Below are 14710 nucleotides of genomic sequence, written 5' to 3'. Positions count from 1 at the left end.
ATACACAATTTTCAGCATAGTCCTGAATATCAGATTAAACCTCCTGTAAACCTCCTGCAGGCAAAACTCCCATTGACTTTACTGGGGCCAAGATTTCACCTAGACAAAAGCAAAAGTTAGAGAGTCTTAACTGTGCCTCCCACTGAAATTAGTAGGCATAGCATGTACAGAGCACTGGCTGGCTCCTGACAATGCACCTCTTAGCGTTTGTCTAGAACTGCTAGCATTGTACACCTGGGGATTTGGAATGAGGATCATTATTTTAAGACCCTTTTTACCACTTGTGGGTATAATGGATAGAATACAACCCTATGGCATTTTGATCTTAGTTTTCCTATAGCTGCTATAAATTTGTAACCTGTTTTTTTTGTTTGTTTGTTTGTTTGTTTTTTAAGAAATTATTTTACAGCACAAATTCATCATTTTTCTTTTTTTTAACATTTATTTTAGCTGGTCCCCCTTTCCCCCAACCCCATTCTGTTAAGCAGTGTAAGCATCTCAGGGCCCTGTCAGGCGGAGTTCCTGGAAATCATGATTAGTTTGATGAATTTTTCTGGAGGCTTTTGGAGGATATTTACAAAGGGACTTTTCAGTCTGAGTTGGGCACCTAACTGCCCTTTGTCTATTTTAAAATCTCCCCATTAGTGTTCTTACCTTGACATCTGTTATATTTTGGTTACTGCGATTCCAATGAACTGGTTTTTTGTTTTTTTTTTCATTATTCACCTCTTGCTTCAAGGAGTTTGACTAGAACATGTACAGATCTCATACCTTTCTCTTATGATACCTGGGAGACTAATAACACTAGGATCTCCTGTGTACTCTCTGTACCTCTAATCAGATCAAATTTTAAAATACCTTTGCTTAGTCTTTTTGAAAAACTTTTTAACTGCCATCCTGAGTTGGTTATGCCTCTACTCTATTGCCTTGTGTTATGAGGCTCTGTTAGGCATCTGTGTGTTGTTTTTGCATAACATTAATATGGAAGTAGATTAAAGTTACATATTTCACTTAAGGTGATGTTTTAGCTTCAGATGTTACTAATTCTGAGCATGTCTGTGCATAATTAGTTACCTAGGGTACTTAATTATAGATCTTTCAGACGGCACCACGACAGTAACATTCATATTTTAAAACTAACTACAATTAAAGCCTAAATTATTCCAAGTAATTTAAATGGTGAATTGTAGGCTTCATGACAGGAAGTTTCCAGATGCTCAGGTACTGATTATTCTTTTAGGCTTGAAGTGGGAAGGAAAAAAAATTTCTACATTATATAAACATCTGAGTCACCAGCATATCTGCAATGTAAAAAACTGCATGTTGGAGTTTGGCTTTGGATACCCTAGGACTGATTTAAAAACAAAAAACAAACAAACAAAAAAACCCACCACCTGCAGATGTTGTCTAATTTGTGCACACAATAACTACAATTGCATGTTAATTGAGTGACTTTGTCCTCAAATGCTATTTGCACATGAGTGATGGGATTTTGAAAGGGCACTAAGGACTTTTGGGGGGAAAAAGTTTTATCTTAATTTCCTTTTACCCATTCATTTTTTTAAAGGCTGTGGGTCCAGTGTTACTAATCTGGCACTTCTCTCCATGCCCATATAACCAATGCTTATAAAATAAGGCACTTTGTCCCTCTCTAGTGGCTAGACCACATGGAGGCCTGAATGCTAACTACATCCTTGAACACTGTTTAGGATGAATCGATTTTAAAACCTGTAAAGCACAGGAACCAAAACAGAGAAGGCTCACGGTTACAGTATCAGTTGTGGAATTGGAATGGTTCTGTAAAAGGTTATATCCTGCTGACAACAGAGTGGTAGAGATGTGAACCAGATGCTGTAGACAGATATATGGGTGGAATTTGTCCCACCCTGATTAAATAGAAGGTTGCTGTAATTGAGCCATCCTCTATTTACATGCCATCTCTATGAGCAGAAGATAAAGGGAATGGTCTTTAGAGAGGACATACAATGGAGGTGGGAAGAAGAAGAAGGCCATATTACATTATGTAGCATCACTTGACATTAACTATAAGACAATAAAATGCAGAGATTTTCTGTGAAACTGTATGGTGCACTTCCCAAACACTACACTGTTGTAAAATTAAAGGTGACTGGAAATGAGATATAAAAGTGCGAGACTTGGCCATAACTGGAGATGTGATACTGCTTATATAGTAAGATGACTGGCGCCCTACAAATATTCAGGGCAAACAGACAGAAGTCCTGTGTTTGTGACTTACTGTATTTAAGAATCTGTAATAACAACAACAACAAAAAGTATTGCCAGCATTACATCTCAAAGCATTAGGGCAGACATGCAGGACTAGATCCTCAGCTGATTCAAATCAACTTTGATACCGATTGATATCAGCTGAGGTTTTGGCCTGCAGACATCATTTGGCAGTTGTGTCAGCGCAGAAAGATAAAAACCATGTTTCAGCAGAAGAACAATCTGCAGCATAGCAAAAAACCCGCAGTACAGTTATCCTGGTGTCCTCCTGCTCTTGGGATGTTTTCTACCCGAAATAAATACATTGAATAGTAGTATGATGAGCACATATTGTGGAATCGATATTCAGAAACAGGACTTGTGTGCCTTTAGTTGGGAAGGAGGATCAAGTCCCGGTGACCATTTGATTAGAAGTTTGAAAGAAGGTGCTGTCAGGACAAGGCAGAGTGTAAATTTCTGAACAGTCATCGTAAGCAAGAACTCCAGCACCTTTGTAGGCTACTGCAAGGGGACAGACATTATGGACAAGAAAAAGATTAAAGCAGAATTTGGCTCACAAGTTCAGTTCCATTGACTTACACCAGTGTAATGGAAAGCTGAATTGGCCTACTATGTGTGCCATTCTCTACTGGTTTGTTCACTATACCCAGAGATTAAAGACACTGTGTCAGGGATCTATATATGGTAGTGATTGGCTCCTCTGGATTTTTGAGGCATAATAGCTCAACATGGGAAAATGTTCCTCACACATGATTGCTACAAACTCCTTGCAGTGGTATGCAGCATAGCATTAAGGTGCAGTAGCAACAGCATTTGCTGCCTCAAAAATGTACAGGCTCTTGATACTTCCTAAGATAGGGCAAGGAGATCAAGAAGACTCTTCAAGTCTGGTAGCATTTGTTCCTGGAAGATTGGGCCCTATTCTGATCTTGCATCTAATTTACAATCACTTAACTCCATTTACTTGAGTGGAGTTACTTATGATACCTAGTGGGGAAAGTGAAATTGGAATCAGGCCCCTTTGAGTTATATCTCAGCTTTCATCCTCAACAATCCCAAAGGATTCCATGCAATTGTGTGACTGATTTCGTTATTTTTCCTCTAATTGGGATTATGCCCCAGTTGTTCGGACTGCACCCTGAGATCCAGGATGTGGTCATATGATACTGATTTAGTTATTAGTGCATAAACTGCATGTAGACCAACCCTTAGTCTAAGTAAGCATCATAGGATTTGGTCCTAAGTGATCCATGGACATTTCCTATGAGAAGTTGTATATGTGAAGGTCTGTGGTATTCATTTCACAAGTCCATTAATCTACAACATCACAGTTATTGTGGGTGGCAATGAGCCAACCTTCATGTTGCTAATGCACTTTGACTTAGGACAGATACTTCAATGCAATTATAAAAAACAGTACAAGTGTCACATTTGTAGATCTTACTAAAGAGCCTTCCAAAATATATCGGACCTTTTCTTCCTTAAAGTGACACTATTTGATATTATTTCTTAATTCTAAAGGACCAAAATGTAAATTTGAACTGAACAAGGAAATGGATTTCTTTTCAAATAGCTCTGATCATGGAAAAGAAACTATTTATTATACTCAGTATGGATCTGCTCTTCCCATGTCCTGATTTGTCAGTTTAGCTAGTTTTAACAAAGCACTTCTAGCCTGGTCCGAAACCCACTGAAGTCAGTGAGAGACTTTCCATTTACTTCAGTGGGATTTGGATCAGTCCTTCCTTCCTTAAAGCCCAGTCCCATTCCCACTGACATTAATAGGAGTTTTGCTCGTGACTGGGAAGTATAAGCATACAGAAGAGAGCTCGTGGAGGCATTGTTTCTGAGGTCAGAGGTGATTCTTTTATCTTTTTTTTAATTAAAATTCTTCTTTTAAGAACCTGATTGATTTTTTTATTGTTCTTAAGATCCAAGGGTTTGGGTCTGTGTTCACCTGTACCAATTGGTGAGGATTATTATCAAGCCTTCCCCAGGAAAGGGGGTGTATGGGCTTGGGGGGATATTTTGAGGGAAGACGTCTCCAAGTGGGCTCTTTCCCTGTTCTTTGTTTAACATGCTTGGTGATGGCAGCATATGGTTCAAGGACAAGGCAAAGTTTGTACCTTGGGGAAGTTTTTAACCTGAGCTGGTAAGAATAAGCTTAGGGGGTCTTTCATGCAGGTCCCCACATCTGTACTCTAGAGTTCAGAGTGGGGAAGGAACCTTGACAGGGAGTGAAGGCTCTCAGGACCCCACCTTATGAGCTAAAACTTTCTGCTTCCCACCCCTCCCATTCAATGCACTTCTGAGAAAAGAGGGAACTGAAGTAGCTACAAAACAGTTGTGCATAGATGATGCTGGTGTTTGCATATATGGTGTTTGCATCTTCAGCATTTTCTTACTCGCTGCTTTACCAACAAAATGTTGTCCTCACCTCTCTCACACACATCCCCAGACAAGTCTTGCATAACCTCTGAAAAGGAGCAAGGCTGGCTTCATACTTTAGTTACTAAAGATGTTTGGTGCACTTGTTCACATTTTTGTATAAAGCATTTATAAAAAGAACATGTAGAGAGAATGGATAGCCAAGGAGATTGGTAATGGATCTTTCATACCTCAGTTATGAATCTGGTATAGGTTAGTAGAGTGCAGAAGTCGGCAACAGCAGATGGCTGTTTACTGGCTGTTTACTGGCCTGTGTAAAATGAGCTGGTGAGGACTAGACAGAGGACTAGTATCCACCACACAAAAGCCACTGGTGGTGTTGTATTTGGCATTCTTGTTGGAATAACTGAATAGTTGGGGGCTTATCTTAGAGATTTAGGGGGAAAAGTGTCTGTACCAGTAACATTTTGTCTGTCTATGGCCACCCTATAAATTTAAAAAGGGGGAAAGAATAATTTAATGTCTTCATTGATGAAGCTTTCTAAATTGTCTATGCTGCAGAAATTGTTGGATTCTGTGGATCAACTAATTTAAACCTCTGTAAGAATATATTCCCTTTCAGACATATGAAACCGACCAATATGGTGGGAGTGGTTTGTTTGCTTTGTTTGATTTTTATAGCTGATGAAAAGTACTCGATTGATAACTCTGGAAGTCAATCCCTTCTATTTATTCACAAAAGAGGCTCAGCATGAGCGCCAGAAGGACAGGCTCCCACATAGTGTGGGGCTAGAGTGCCTCAACCCTGACCTGGACCAGGTCAGGAAGAATCATCTCTCAGGGTGAGAGAGTAGTTTAGCTTCCATGATCATTGCATCTGTGGACTCTCTGCTGGTTCTGCGGACAACCGTGCAAATTCATACCAACACATTAATGTTAATGAAATCAGCACCACTCCACTGGAAAATTGTGTGAGCCTGTTGAACCCATTTTATACAGACCACTTAGCAGTATATGGTGACTATGTTCACACCCTGCAATTTTTGCTGATGGCTCTGTACTGATCTCAAGTCAAATGGCACTAGAATTCCACCTATTAGATGGTAGATTATAAGACTCTCTCTTCACAATGCACCACAGTGGCTCATATCCTGAGTGTATGGCACCTGCCCTCAGTGCAGGATGGAGGATATTAAACTAAACCAGCTACATTTCTTCCAAAAAAGCTGCCTTCCGGTTAGAAATGTCAAATGAATGGCAGCTGTTAAAATGTAAGTGCGCTTTAGGTAATGACATTGGAGAGTTTCAAGGAGTTGGCTCAACTGTGAACTCCTCTGTCAGAGATATTGACGTCTTTGCTGTGTTAAGTACTCCAACATGTAAATTCACATGGCATCTGACTGACAAACAAAAACAGTAGCAACTATTAAGTGAGATCCAAGCTGCTGGCGGTGGTGGTGCTTCACAAGCTACATAGGCAAAACGTATCAGAAAATAGAGCTTCCAAGCTGCCAGGGAAGATTTGAATTACTGGAAGTGCTCATGCTTTTGGTGGCATAGAGATGATCTACCACGTTGCCTTGCTTGGCTCTAGATGCTGAGTGTGCTGTGGCCATGGGGGCAAATGGATTAGTCCACTTTTCTAGCTGCACTGCAGCACACAAGGAACCCCACCTGAATTCAGTGAACCCCTCTTAAACACAAGAGCTCAAATGTCAGCTGCTAACTGCTCATGAGCAGCTATCACTTATCCTTGTCCCTTAGGTACTTCTCAGCAATGGGCTGTTGTGAATCATTAGCAAGAGAAATGTATTGCACAGGCTGTGCGAACCCCTGCTGTGGCTTCTCATCTCCAATACTGATTTCAATAGAGAGAGAGGTTTATTCTCTGACACTGTTGCTGTGTTTGTTTATAGAGCACCAGTGGCTTCACTGAGACCTTGGATTGAGTGAGGACTGCAGGATTTAGCCTTATGTTGTTTAATCTTTCTTCAGAGGGCAGGCATTGTGAGAATAGGCCAAGGGACAAAGGGCAAGTCCACTGTTTGTGTACTCCATGTTGACTGACAGGTTGTGTACATCCACTATATGAGAACAGATAAATAGATTTTATATTTTACAAAAAAAAAAAATTTGAAAAGCAGTTTCCGATCTTGTCTGATGTCTGAATTTGGTTTAGAATAACAGATGGCAATCACACCCTTGTAATCCTTGCTTCCAATAAGAGTCTGCTGCTTGTGCTGTGGTATGAATACATTCCTTTGATTTCCTGACAATAGTGATAGTGTGTTTACAAAGAAAATCAGTTGGACTAGAATTCAAAGTCCCATCTAGTATTTTCGGCTTTTTAATGAGAGTGACTGTGAACCCCATCCACATTCATCATCAGAACCTAGATTTCTCGTGTTCCTCCTATGAAAACTATTTTTATAATACTACATACTTCTATTCCTCTGCTCTGTACAGTCTGACAGCTACTTAGGAAACTATAAATTAAACTCTAATCCGCAAGGATACATGGAATTCTCCTTGGATTGACTTGAAAGTGGAGAGACAAAATATTCAATAAATTCAAAATATTCAATAACTGTGGCATTTACTGTAGGGAAACAGACACATCACTGTTCTCCAGGGCAAAAGATTACTCCATTCTGTCTAATTACCAGTTTTGTTGTTGATCCATGTCCGGTTTAAATTTATGCCAATATTTTGGGCATTATTTAACAGACCTTGCTCAGAAAAAACTCCTATAGAATTCAAGAGGATTTTTGCCTGAATGAAGAGAGTTAAAGGCCCTATTTTTCAGTCTTAATTCTTCTCCCTTGTGGATAGAAAACAAAATGGAAAAAACGGGTTTTCCTAGTTTCTGTTTATCTTGTTTTTGACAGCAAATGCCAGTGCAGTATATATTTTCTCCATAGTTATCTATATGCAAGCACTTCTGGGTTTGTATGTGTTTTTCGTTTCACAGAAAAACATGGCCCCTACATACTAGAATTGGTATCCAGATAATACTCTCAATTGCTATCTGAGGCCTGGTCTACACGGGGGTGGAGGGGATCGACCTAAGATACGCAACTTCAGCTACGAAAATACCGTAGCTAAAGTTGACATATCTTAGGTTGACATACCTCGCATCCTCACGGCGCAGGGTCGACTGCCGCCACTCCCCCTCGACTCTGCTTCTGCCTCCCACCGCGGTGGAGTACAGGAGTCGACGGCAGAGCGATCAGGGATCGATCACTACCCGCCGATCCGGCGGGTAGTGTTGTCATACCCTAAGAAAGTTAAGGAAAATTCTCCACATATCAAATTCAGCCCTGCATTCAGCAATGATGTGGTGGTATAAGTGAGGTAATATCACAAAGTCTCATGAGCATCAAATCTCTACAGAGATTTTTAATTTTTAAATGTTTGATACATTTTAACTGAGTCACTGGTAGAAACAGAGTAGCATGTATAGTTATGCAGAACACTGAACATATACAAGGTATTGATTACAACCATATGACAGTGAAGACATTATAAGTGAAATATACAGTCAAGGAATGCAGAATAAACCTTGATATCACACAAGGAGTCCATAAGGTAGAAATAACATTCCTAACAGAAAATGCACACGCCAAACGATATAAACAGTAGCTTCCATCAGACGTAAACCTACTCTTTGTGGAGTCTCCACAGTTAGTTAGTCAAAAACACAATTTCAATTGTTTTTTTTTTCCTTATTTTTCTTCAGCCACACAGACCTCCTCTGATATAGGGACATATGAAATTGAAGCACAAAGAAGGAATAGTATCCGACAGACCTTGACAAACAATAAACATGAAAACAAGGTAGCATGCCCTAGACAAGAGCCATGATTCTCCATTACCAAGCACCTTGTGCAGTTATTTAGATCAAGGCAAATGGGTGTGAAATGCTACCTAATCAACATGGTAGCATTTTACACCCTCTTTGTAGGGGGAAAATGACTGTACAAGGTACAGGGCAATGGAGAATCAGGCCCAAGGTTTCATTCAAAGGGCAAACTTGCTCCTGACAGCTGTAGCGGGAAATTTCTTATTGCATATGGGGCCCAAGGCTGCTCTCATTCAAATCAAGGGGAGCTTTTGCTACAGACTTCTATGGAACAAGACTGATCACAGGGAGAACAAACAGCCACAGCAAAATGACCAGAGCTTTAGGTTTAGCTTTCACTTTAGGCTCAAAGTTCAGTGGAAGTTTTGCCTGAGCTGCACTGCAGCAGTTGGCTCTACTAGAGTATATCTAAGATAGAAGCCAGTATCTGTAATGGTTTTAAAGGCATCCAAGCTGCACTGTTATTAATAAAAGGTTACAGTGCAGTATAAGTAGTCCACATATAACTTCAAGATCTTGCTAGATGTGTTTACAGGTGGAGTGTATTCACTCTAATGAAAGACATGCTCTCACATTTGGCTGTTTCCAAAAGACCATTATATAGTTGAGTTGTATCCAGAGTTCTAACACTTTTCCATATGGAAAGGATATGATTCTTGGGAGCTGTAGTGGTACTGAGCAACTATCATTCTTTTTGCTATATAATTGCTTGGTGTGACCAAGTACAGCTAGAATTAGAGTCATAGTGAAATAACCATAATGATTTTGGAAGCACAATAGGAGAGGGGCAAGGAAATTTTAGTACTTGAGGATCTACAGTATTTAAAAATGCTTTTCAAACTATCCGTAAATTCCAACTGTTTGTTCTGCCACTGATCCAAATGTGGAAGCTCATGAAAACAGAGAAGCAATGAAGAGACTTGCATGCTACCCCTTCAGCACATTGTGTCTGGGATACCACAATGCTTTTGGCAAAGTAAAATAACATACATCGCTAGTATCCACAAGCAGTGTTCCAGTCCTAAAAATAGTAGTGCTGGAAGGCAAATACCGGAAGTACCATTCCAGCTTCCCAAAAAAACTGCCAGAATGACATTAAGCAGCATTGGGGCATGACTCAAGCGCTGTCTAGAAGTTGCTTAATAAGCACAAAGGAATCCTTATATGGAGCACAAAGTGGCTGGGGATTATGCAACAAGAAAGAAAATCGATTTGCTGAGCGGGAATGTTCAGTGTTCATTAACTCCATGACTGTGATCATGGTCCAGCCAGTGCAAATTCAGACAGAGAACACTGGCTCCCATTAAGGTTCCTTAAAAGTATTTTGTTGTGATGGATTGTGTGTTGCAAGTAAAGCAGCACCAAAGGCACTATGATATCTGATCTGGGAATTGCCTTAAATACTTGTGAGATGGAAGGGTTAGAATTTGCCCTTTCCTAGAGTTATGAGAGCTTAAATGAGAGGCAAAAGGACAAATCTTCAGCTGGGGGTGTTGCATTGGCTTCAGTGGAGCTGCACTGATTTACTCCAACTGAGGATTTGACCTAAGGTGTCTTGTTGTATACCTAATCAAGAGTAGCTCATAAGAAGCTTTTATCTGGAAATCAAAATGACTACCAACAAATATTTTGTCAATATCTGCCTTACTTGGTAATAAGACTCCATGTTTTGTTTTTTAGGCTTTTGATACCCTGTAACACTTACGTTTTTAATTTATTTAGATTTATAACTAACCCAGCTTTACAATAAATTCCAGCTGCTGTTTAGAACCACATATGCACAAAAAACTATGTTGCAAGAACATTAAGTTCACAAAGTCAAGCACTCAAAAGTTAGGAAATGAATTAAAGTTGCCTATACGTGTTCGCAAAAAGAAAAGGAGTACTTGTGGCACCTTAGAGACTAACCAATTTATTTGAGCATAAGCTTTCGTGAGCTACAGCTCACTTCATCGGATGCAGACTTGCTAAACCAGAATAGGAGGGACAGGGACAGCAGCAAGACGAGCAACAGGACTCAGACCTTCTGAGGCCACTTGAAGGTTTGAGTCCTGTTGCTCGTCTTGCTGCTGTCCCTCCTATTCTGGTTTAGCAAGTCTGCATCCGATGAAGTGAGCTGCAGCTCACGAAAGCTTATGCTCAAATAAATTGGTTAGTCTCTAAGGTGCCACAAGTACTCCTTTTCTTTTTGCGAATACAGACTAACACGGCTGTTACTCTGAAACCTATACAATGTTCATTAGGCTTGCTGTGCATATGTATTATGATATCTTTAATTACATGATCACATATTCTCTTTTTCCACAGGACCCCTGCCTCATTCAGTAATCTGAAAATTTAGTTGCCAAACTCTAACAAATCTCTGCTGAGCATGCTCAGATTTTCAGGGACTCCTAACTTGGGCAGATATTCACAGGGATGTAAAAACACACATCCCTGACACCAGAGCAAATCCTTTCTGAAGTGCCTGCTCCAAAGCAAGGAGGTGTTAGAGCTTCTCAATGAAACAGGTATAAGATTTTTTTCCAATATCAGCAAAACTTCTTTTTTCTGAAACTCATGCTTGAAAAGGGCTGAATCATTTTTGCTGCACTGTCCATAAAAAATGCAGCCTGAGGCAAACACCTGGCATAGAAAACTTCAGATCAAACGGCAAAATTATAAGCAGCTGAAAACAGGATCTTATCATGAAAGTGTCAGACAATCTTAATTATAGGTGTCACTCCTTCCACTGCCTATAATAAATTGACTTTCCAATACCAAAGCCAAGTAAATAATATGCTTTTAAAAGACCTGTCCAACTCTAGACAGTATTTATACCAGAGTTAATTCATAGACTGTTGTGCTTGTTCTTGTCAACACTAACTTTTGAGGACTCAGTCCTGTGAGCGGTGAAATCAACGGGACCTGAAGCATCTAATCACCTTGTATGAAGTGCTCAGCATCTTGCTGTATTGCATTCATCATGAGTATTTTATTGTCGTCTAGTCCTTATATAGTTATACAAAAAACTCCCAAACAGATGGAGGGAATTAAAACCCCAGTAACTACAATTGAAAACTTGGCCCCATTGAAGTCAATGGGGGTTTTGCCACTGACAGTGTTGCCAGGTTTTCACTCCTAATAGTCTAATCCTTTCCCCACTGAAGTCAAGAGCAAAGTTAACATTGACTTACTAATACCTATATACTTATAAAAAGAAAAGGAGTACTTGTGGCACCTTAGAGACTAACCAATTTATTTGAGCATAAGCTTTCGTGAGCTATAGCTCAGAAAGCTTATGCTCAAATAAATTGGTTAGTCTCTAAGGTGCCACAAGTACTCCTTTTCTTTTTGCGAATACAGACTAACATGGCTGTTACTCTGAAACCTATATACTTATGTGGCCCTTATCACCACAGCATCTTCAATGGCAGCACAGGGGTCTCTGTTCAAATAAAACAATGAAGAGCACAAGTCTGTCCTCAGATTCGTCCCTTGCAATGCTACTCAAGTTCAATGGGTTGCAAATTAGGTTAGAATTTAACACTAACAGCTTTAAATGTACAAAAATCAGCAAATTAAGAGTTAAGACTGTAATGCCATTCGTGTTGTGCTAACAGGGAAGCCGAAGTCTAGACTATAATTCACTGCAATACATTACATTTACATGTAATTCGATGTGAAAGGAGAGGATTATTATGATGTGATTTTCCCATAATACAATCATTCTTATTTTGATTGATCTGTGGATATCTGTGAAACTTTCAACTCTCTTTTTGAAGGAAAGTGGAATTTTCTTCTGTGGTAGCCTTTCAGTGAGGCTAAAATATATTGCCCTTCTGGTATTTTAACTTTCTAGCAAGCTTGCTCTTTAACGCATGTGTGTATGAATCTCGTGTACAACAACCTCATAATATCTTAATTCCGGACATTGTACTCAGGAAATGGATCTATTCATTAGAAACCATTAATTCATACATACATACATTCCTCCTGTGTGAAGTTTGCTCTGACCACATTACCTTGTACATTAATTAAATTGACTGTAATAATGAGAACATGTTGATACAGTCAAGATTATAGGTGAAGAGCAAATGGGCTTATTGTAGAGATAATAAAATCTAACATATGTCAAAGTAAGCTATCTGCCTGCAAAAAGTTTTACATTTCAGTGAAAGAATTGAACAGGGGTATACAGATGACATGGAATCAGAGATGAAAGCCTCAGCCATGTGAAAAGGAAAAATCTCTCTATGCTATGGGGGTTCCTAATAACGATGAGTCTGTTTAACTTATAAGTGCATTGGACAAAGCACAGGGCAAAAGAAATCTACTTTGAGATGATAATCAACCTAAAATGCCATAGTCTATTTTTTCATCACCTGTGGTTAAAATGTACTTCTCTGGGAACTCACCTTTGACTTTTTTCCTCATTTTTCGTATTTTAAAATAATGTAAAGGGTTAAAAGCAACAAAGCAGAAGTTTTGAGCAGCCACAGTCTTTATATTTTAAGGCTGCCTGCCACTCCCCTGACCAATGTAACTGGATTTTCTGTTCACTGTGACTATACTATTGTGCTCAGAGCTGGCCTGAGCACGAGGGGCTAGCCAGATGATTCTTTAGGATGTGCCCTGACCTAGCAGTCGTTTTAAATAAAAAGTGTAAGGGGAGGAACTTTAGGTTCCCATCCTTTTCCCCCATACTCCACAACCTTCCTAATGCAGAAGTGGAGCTGAGTTGCTTGAGCTGGGATTTGTGCATCATTGCCAACCTTTTCAAAAATGTTCTGCATTTGAAAATTTTCCAAGTAAGCTTGTGGCCCTTCAGGCCCTCTGCTGTGAAGAGACATAGAATGCTATAACTATTCACTGCTTCCTCATCACAACAGTCATCGTATTGTAGATCAGTAATATTATCCTAGTCTTACAGACGGGGAAACTATGGCAGAGAATCTAGGGTGAGCTTTGTTTACAACCCCCGCCCCATGCTTAGTCCACTAGCCTCTACTGCCTTTCACACTGTTGAGTTGCTCCTCCCGCTCAGAGATCATACTAGTTATTCTGTATTGGAACCAACTAAGGTCAGGCAGTTGTTTGGGAGAGAGCTTTGGGCAGCCTCGTTTTTCTCTCTAGGGTGGTCTCGATTCCATTCCTCCAACTCCAGCTGCAAAGTGATCTGAAGTCCTCATAAAAGTCAAGGAGCCTATAGTTACTCTTCTCCTGGCTCCAAAGCTCAGCCCTGGACAGCTGTGTTCATGGGGAAACATGAATAACCTGTGATCTTTAAGAAAAATCGCCAGGCTCTTAACATAGTGATTTGTTTCCATTGGTTCAGGCTGAAAAATGCTTCTACTTCTACCGGTGTTGAATTTGACCCCAGCAATGTTGAAAATAGTGTCAATTAATGTGTTGGGGGAGGGGAGAGGCTCTTATCTTGTATCTTCCTTATCTTGCACCCTTAAATGTTTTTCCTGCTACACCTCTCCTTTGAATGCATACGTTTTGCATAGCTACCAACCCCAGATTGATGCAAGTTATGCTGTTTTATCACTTACACCCATTTTCTGACTATCTTATGTAACATGTAACTTAATCAGTCATTTACATCACCAGTGATTTTAGCCTCTTTGCCAACATATGATTTGAAAGAGTTTTGCAAGTTGTGAGAACAGTGCCGCAAGAAAGTGCATATTTCCCTCAGCAATACCAAGTACACACAGCAGCTAAACTGTTAAGAAGGGGCCAGTCAACAAAGGGACAAAGAGTTTTAAAAACCAAAACTGTAATCTATTCAGCAGTAAGTGGTATGATGAAAGTTATGACCCTAAACTGGAAATACTAGAGAGGAAGGTTTTTTTGAGAAAGGTGTCTCAATTATTTGTGGAATTGGAAGAAGCAAGAACTGGAAATGCTTTAGAGACGTATGCTTTAGAGACGTCTGAATATAACTATAGTTATGCAAAGGGATTACAAACCCAGTTTGGAAATCTCAGAAGCTTAGATAAAGTTTGAATAAGCATGTATGAACTTGGGGCTGTTGACCCCAAAAAGCTCAAAACCTCCAAACACTGTGAGAATCACACCTCGCTAGTATTGACATGAGGCAATCTCGGCTTTTTAAACACCATTGTGAATGTTTTTGATTAGCTTTCCTGTCCCACCTTCATCAGCTCCAAAGCTTCTTTTCTAGCACTGCCAATGATACACATGCAAGTAATGGTACGTAAACAA

The sequence above is a fragment of the Lepidochelys olivacea genome (assembly GCF_965140295.1).
Source record: "Lepidochelys olivacea isolate rLepOli2 genome assembly, chromosome: 5".
NCBI classification, from domain to species: Eukaryota; Metazoa; Chordata; order Testudines; family Cheloniidae; genus Lepidochelys; species Lepidochelys olivacea.
This window is presented reverse-complemented; position numbering follows the sequence as displayed.